We start from the raw sequence: 7,366 nt of genomic DNA on the forward strand, positions 1-7,366 counted from the left end.
CACCCACATCAGGTTTAAGTCCATGAAAATACCTGCATGTTCGATTATCTATCTATCAGTAGCATTGAGGACAACTTATGTCTATAATCTATCTTCTCAATCTCTCAAATCATAACTACTTGGTTTTGTTAAGTACTTTCAAAGAACACATAATTCTCTGAATCAACCATATCATTTATATCAAAATTTTGTAAGCATGAAAACAAGTTAGCATATTCCTTTACTTACAATATTGCAAACAACAACCCGTAAACAACTTTAACTTGAAAAAAAAAAAAAAGAGGCTGGAATGGCAGAGTGAACCTCAATTAAATTATGAAACAGGAGACCAGAAAAGTAGGAGCTAAGCAAACACAACCGAAACAGATGTAGCACAAAAGCTGTGCAACTATGGAAAGCCACTGAATATAAATCAAGTGAAAGGGGCAGCAGGCTTGAAGTTAAAGAAACCATGGATTTGAAAATAAATGAATTGAAATCCACTTTGAAATCGTGGGGATCAGCCGTTAATAACTTTTTGAATCCATTAATCTACATAAGCACCATTCTCATCTCAGTACAACAATCTATGCCAGTCAATAAATATTGGAAAAGTCAACCACATTCTTTTTCTTTCTTTTATTTTCTTCCCCCTCTCTCTTTTCCAAATACAAAAAAGGGGGCATTGTCATGGTGGTATTAAGTCCTAGAATAAGAAGATGGCCAAATACCAGCAATTAAGCATACTTAAGAGAGGAAATACTTAATTTTAAGTATCGACATATTAATGAGACTGGAAACTGTTAGGCATGGCCCAAAACTTAAGGAACTGAACAGGATGAACAATCTGCTACTAATTAGCATGCCCAGGAAAATTTCAAATTCTTGTCTGATTTCCGCAGCAAGTTACACAGAGAAAACGAAAGGCAAAGAAACAGACCAAAAAGAAAATGTGTGAACCAACACACTCTGTAGAGACACAAAGAATTCAACCATTCTGATGGGTCGTTGGATGGGCATCAAGGCCCAGAAACCAGAGTGTTCAAAAGTAGGGCTGGGCATAGGGTCATCCGACCCGCCCAAACCGCCCTACCCAATCCGAACCGCGCATGTATGGGCGGTTTCGCAAACATATTAGGGTAGGGTGCGGTTTGAATTTTATCTAATTTTCGGGTTGCGGGCGGATTGTGGGTTTGACCCGCACCCGTCCAACCCGCCCGCATATTTTATTATTATTATTATTATTATTATTATTATTATTATTATTTTATTTTATTTTTTTTAAATCTGACCGTTCAAAAAAGTTTGGCAACAAATTTTTTTTTTAATTGCATTTTGGTTTTGGATGAATGTAAGCTAATGAATTTTTATTTTTATTTTTATTTTTTGCATTTTGGATGAAGGTAAGTTAATGAAGAATTGCTTCTTTTTTTTTTTTTTTCTGTATTTGGGTTAGGAATGATGAATGTAGGATTTTTTAATTTGGGTTAGGAATGATGAATGTGGAATGAATGCAAGTTAATGATGAATGTAGATTTTGAATGATTTGTTTAAGTTACGAATTGAGATGAATGCAGGTTAATGATGAAGGTAGACTTTGAATGATTTACTTAGGTTACGAATGGATTTTGTTGTGTTTTTTATTTTATAAGTTTTTTTATAAGTTTTAATTCATTAATTATTAATGTTAGAGCATTTTAGAAAATGGGAGGAAAAATGTCTAAAAGAAATATTGATAAAAAATGGGAAAAAAAAAAAGGTTTAACAAAAAAATTTTGAAAAAAAATTCAATTCGTAAACCGCCCGCATAACCGTGAATCCTATCCGCACAAATTGCAAACCGCATTGCGGGCGGTTGCGAGTTGACTTTTACTCAAACCGTATACATGCGGGCGGGTTCAAATCGAACCGCAAACCGTTCCAAATCGAACCGCGGACACCCCTATTCAAAAGGTTTGCTGTGCGATGGATCAGCCGGTTAGCCAGAACCACTCGACCCGACCCGGCCTCCGATGAATGGATGCGTGACATGTGACCCGGTCAGCCAGAACCACTCAACCCGACCCGGCCTCCGATGAATGGATGCGTGACATGTGACGGACGGGTACGGCCTAATTTTTCAGGTTTCTCGGGTTCAGTTCGGCCCGTGACTACTTTTTTTTTTTTTTTACGCCTCAGCCCCTTTTCTTTAGAGTTTGCCCTAATTTCTTCGCAGACCCAACAAAACAAAAACAACAACGCTCTCTCTCATCCAACGGTAACCACCGGCCGACGATCTACACTTCTGAACGGCGATCGATCTACACTATGGTATCTCTCTCTCTCTCTCTCTCTCTCTCTCTCTCTAGATAGAAGATTTACAGACACCTCTCTCTGTATATATATTGAGTTGATCATATGAGAATCTTCGTCTATTGAGTAATTGGCCTCTGAGTAATTTCGGCCTCTGAGAGCAATCGGCCTCTGAGATTGTATATTGAGTTGATCTTTTAAGAATCTTAATTAATTGAAGAACAATCGGCCTCTGAGTACAATCAGGGATTGTTCTTAAGCTTGTGGGAGTTGATCGATATGGCTTGTCAGTGTTTGCTCTTGGTAAATGCTCCTAGGTTACAGGATTGTGGCTTATATTGCCCTCATGAGGGTTGGAGTCACCAGAAAGTAGGTTTCAAAGTTTTTCTTTTTAAACTTTTTGTACAACCCAACCGCTATCAGGATTGTAACTTAATTTTAGTTTCTTTCAAAAAATAAAATAAAATAAAATAATAAATGTCTTTGAAATTAGTCAATTGTTATAATTTTCTCACAAAAATTTCATCTTAACCAGGTGCAAACTAGAAATTAATTTTTCTCTGATTTCATTTTCCATCATATGCTTTTACTCTAATTAAGGGTTGATGAAGAGGAAGAATAGTGGTCAATGAATCAATGATGAACTACTGACTCAACTAAGAGCACTTCTGATTCCAGACATGCTTGGTGCTGTTTATGGGAGAGACAAATGTCTTTGAAGAACAATCCCTGTTTCTTTTTCTTTTTCCTTCGAGTTGGAAAGATCAACTGAACAAATGTCTTTGAAGAACGATCTTAATTTCGGCCTATGAGTAATTAATTGTTTATCAGTGATGTTCAAAGTAGGGGTTTGTCGCGGGTCGGTTGCGGCCATGGAACTTCCAATTCACCATCCGTTTATTGGATTGGCGGATTGGAAAAAATCAATCTGCATCCGTCTGCCAATCCGGCGGATGTGGATTGACGAATTGGAGAATGGATGCAAATCGGTTTGGCGGTTTAAAATTTTATAAATTTTCAACATAATTTAACATGTGCACTTATCAAAATGACATCGTTTGTAGAATTTAAATTTAATTTTTTTTTTCAATTTACTTATCAAAATGACGTCGTTTTGATGAGTTTAAATCTCAGTCCTTGAAAGTTGAATGTGACATATGTCGGACTTCCTCTCCTTCACTGTAGGAGATCACAGTAGGAGATCACTCTAGAGGATCAGGGCATTCGCTTTTCCCATTAAAAAAATATAAAATGAAAACGTGAAACAGAAGCAGAAAAGAAACGAAGATAGAGAGAGGGAGATGCACCTGCATTCCGTCGAGCACAATCACCATCATCTGCGTTCTCAGCCGGTAAGCACCATCCTCCGTCGTCTAACGCCGTCGACCAATGTTGTACGCCAGTGCAAAACAAAGAGAAGAAGAAATCTTTTGAGAAGAATGTCAAAACTCAGCTATTGTTGTCCACTCTCACGCCATAGATTGAATCAGGTTCGTCCGCCAAACTCTCAAATCTAATTTCAAATCTAGATTGAAAAGTTAGGATTTTGATTGATAAACTAGATTTGAAATTAAAAAATTTGGACTTTAACTCTATCCCCCCCCACTCTCTCTCTCTCTCTCTCTCTCTCTCTTAATAATTAAAACAGCGCCGTTTTTATGGACTACTGGAACAAGTACAGAGAAACGACTGTAGAGGATCCGAACTGGATTTTTCGTTTTAACCTGCTCCCTAATTTTCCCTCCCACTTTCTCTCCCTACGAGCTCTCAGTCACGAGTAAAAAATCGTCTCTCACTCTCATTTCTGTCCAGTCCATCCAATGCCAGCAAGGATTCATCTCACCCTGTCCTTGCGAACATTTAATCAACACCACTCTCTCTCTCTCTCTTCCTCTGCACCATATTATTATCTCTTCTCTGTCTGAAGTAGTGACATTTAATTAACACCACTCACTCACTCTCTCTCTCTCTCTCTCTGTTCATCTGCATCGTATTATTATCTCTTCTCTGTCTGAAGTAGTGACGGTTACCCAGGATTGATTCATTCTAAGTTCTAGGAAGTATAATCGACATGGTTCATTCTAAGTACTAGGAAGTATATCTCTTCTCCCTGTTCCTCCCCTTGCTATCTAACTTTATTTTTGCTAATTTATTCTATTCATATGTTGGTGCAGCTTTCTTACAAGCAGTGTCCTGGATTGCCATTGCTATTCTTTCTCCTTCCCATATCTCATTCTTTAAAATCATCCGATATCTCCTCCTTGGGAACTTTGGTGCTTCAATAGTTGAGGTTGCAAATGATGCTATTGTTGCAGAGACTGGAAAACAGGCCAGTGCCTCTTCCAAGAACTCCCAGATGTCTTCATCAGGAGAGCTGCAGTCCTTTGTTTGGATAGCCTCCTCCATTGGTGGAGTCCTCGGAAACATGCTTGGTGGTGTTGCTGTTGACCGACTCTCCCCCTAAGCAATGTTCTTTTTGTTTGGCGTAATCCTTGCTATGCAGTTTTTATAACAGTTTTGATTCGTGAAAGTTCACTTAATCTCCCCAAGAGTGCATCAAACGTTGGGATCAGAAAGCAGCTTTCAGAGCTCCTAGTTGCATTGCAGAAACCTGAAATTTCTCACTCAATAACCTGGTTTGCAGTGTCTTATGCCATAATTCCAGCCTTAACAGGCACCATGCTTTTCTATCAGACGCAACATTTGGAGATTGACTCTTCTGTATTGGGGTTCTCTAAGGCGTTTGGACAGGTAGCAATGTTGCTTTGGGGTGTCGCATATAATCAACAACTCATGTCCGTTCCACCGAAGAAACTAATCTCAGCCATTCAGTCGACTATGGCTGTTTTCATGGTGTCGGATGTTTTGTTTGTGAAAGGGATATATCGAAGGATGGGGATGCTGGATTCGGTGTATGTTGTGGTCTTCTCAGGCTTACTAGAAGTAATGTGTTTCTTCAAGATTCTTCCATTTAGTGTTCTTGTGGCACAGCTTTGCCCACCAGGCTGTGAGGGATCTCTAATGGCATTTCTCACGTCTTCCATTGCTCTTGCATTTATAGTGAGTGGATACTTGGGTGTTGCGCTTGCATCATATGTTGGGGTGACGGGGAATGATTTCTCAGGCCTGTCACGTGGCCTTATTGTACAGGCCGCATGCACGCTCTTGCCTCTCTTTTGGTCATCGTGTATTCCGAATGTGCCCAAAACCAAAAGGAAAGGACAGTAACAATAACAGTGAGAGAGCGCATAGTATTACTATTATGTAAGACTAGGCTGTCGATTTTTTATTTTTTACTTACATGTCTCATGTTCTTTCTCGTTTTGATTGTTTTCATTTGACGTAATATCATTAGATTAAAGGAAGTTTCTATTACTTTCTAAAGGATCATATCATTAGATAAATAAATAAAAATAATAAAAAGCAAGATTTCTCTTAATAGTACTAGTGTAGTTTGGCTTGTAAAGAATCTACGTATAGGAGTTTCTTATTATTATTTCATTAGTTTTACTTAACGACAATAAGTTTATGATTTCGATTGAAATTAAATCAAAATATTGAGGTTGTTTAAATTGTCTAAATTAAAAACTTAAGGTTTATTTTGTTACAATAATCGAATTCTAGAGTTTTTCTTGTAATTTTTCCAAAGAAATTTTACTCAAGTCTTTTCTCACATGTTTTGATTTTTCACTTATCCAAACATGATTGTAAGAAAATACAAATTTTTTTTTTCCCCACCCTACCATGTAGATGGAGTAGATGGACTGTGAGGCTGAATGTTCAAGTGAAAAATGTGCTTTTGTTTCGGAACAATTTTGGAATCAAAATGTGGCCGGCTGACACAACTTCATTAATGTGATTGGCACCACATTAGGAACAAAATTTTGTGAAGCCAACTGGGAGCAGATTGCTTAATTTCTTTGACCTAAGAGCAGAGCAAAGAGAAGGAAAAAGTTGTGTTATTTATTTATTTATTTTTAATCTTCTTTTTCAAATCACAAGAAGAACATCATAGTATATTCCACTTATAAAGGAGGGAGAAAGGGTTAGGATCTAAAAGTAGATCTGATAAACACAGCGTGCTAGATTCTCTATAACTAGATTAAGCATTTTGTTAATAACATATATGAATACTATTATACTATTATATAAAGCAAATAAATGAAAACTTCTATCATGTATTTTTGTTTTTTAAAAATACCCATAAAACTGTTAATTGCTGAAAGTCTAGTAATTAATTGTAAATCAATATTTAAATTTAACTTATCTTAATCATTCATCAAACCCATCAAAAATTCAAATTGAAAATTTGGATTTGCAACCAACGGCTGACAGAGAGAGAGAGAGAGAGAGAGATTATTGGTCCGTACTCTTCTCCATGCATGGACAATGAATAATATATAGGGGATAGAGTGTGCCCCCATGCGATGATACAGAAGCCCAAAAGCAAGAATAGAATTGGACTCAACATTTATACTACATTCATCATCAGCCTTTTCATTTTGCCAATCTGTGCGGTGATCCCGACAAAACGAATGTCACCTGCATTCTAGCAGCCACCCATCACTACAAGAGAAAGCACCTTTGGCGATTAAATTTTTAGTCGCAAAAAGTTCGTTTTTAGTCGCCAAAAGTCGACTTTTTACTTTTTCCGACTAATTTTTTTAGTCGCTAGTTTTGTCGCGTATAGATGGTCGGCAGAGGTATTGGCGACTAAAACTTTTTTAGTCGCCAAAAAGCAGCTCTTTCGCGACCAACATTTTAGTCACCAATAGTGATTTACACTTTTCAAAATCATACATTTAGCGACTAATCCTTTAGTCGCCAATACTCACTGAATCGCCAACTAATCCATTTAGTCGCCAAAATAAAGACTTTTGGTGACTAATAATTTTAGTCGCCAAGGGTGCTTCCGTGAAAAAAAAAATTACCAACTTTTTTGCTTTTTCTGAGATTCAAACCACGGACCTTCTACTTTGTACACCTTTACCAAGACACTCCCTCCACTATGGCACCACAAGATCACATGAATATATATGTAATATATATTATTTATATAGTATATTGACCCATATTAATTTAAAACTATATATAT

At 37.2% G+C, this 7,366-nt stretch overlaps 1 pseudogene; it reads left to right on the plus strand.

The window, feature by feature from the left end:
* The first annotated feature begins 2,550 nt into the window (after nt 1-2,550).
* On the plus strand, nt 2,551-5,641 carry LOC114259996 (putative folate-biopterin transporter 7 pseudogene; annotated as a pseudogene).
* The last annotated feature ends 1,725 nt before the right edge of the window (nt 5,642-7,366 follow it).

Source organism: Camellia sinensis, chromosome 1 (assembly GCF_055761805.1).
Source record: "Camellia sinensis isolate YWXY chromosome 1, ASM5576180v1, whole genome shotgun sequence".
NCBI classification, from domain to species: Eukaryota; Viridiplantae; Streptophyta; class Magnoliopsida; order Ericales; family Theaceae; genus Camellia; species Camellia sinensis.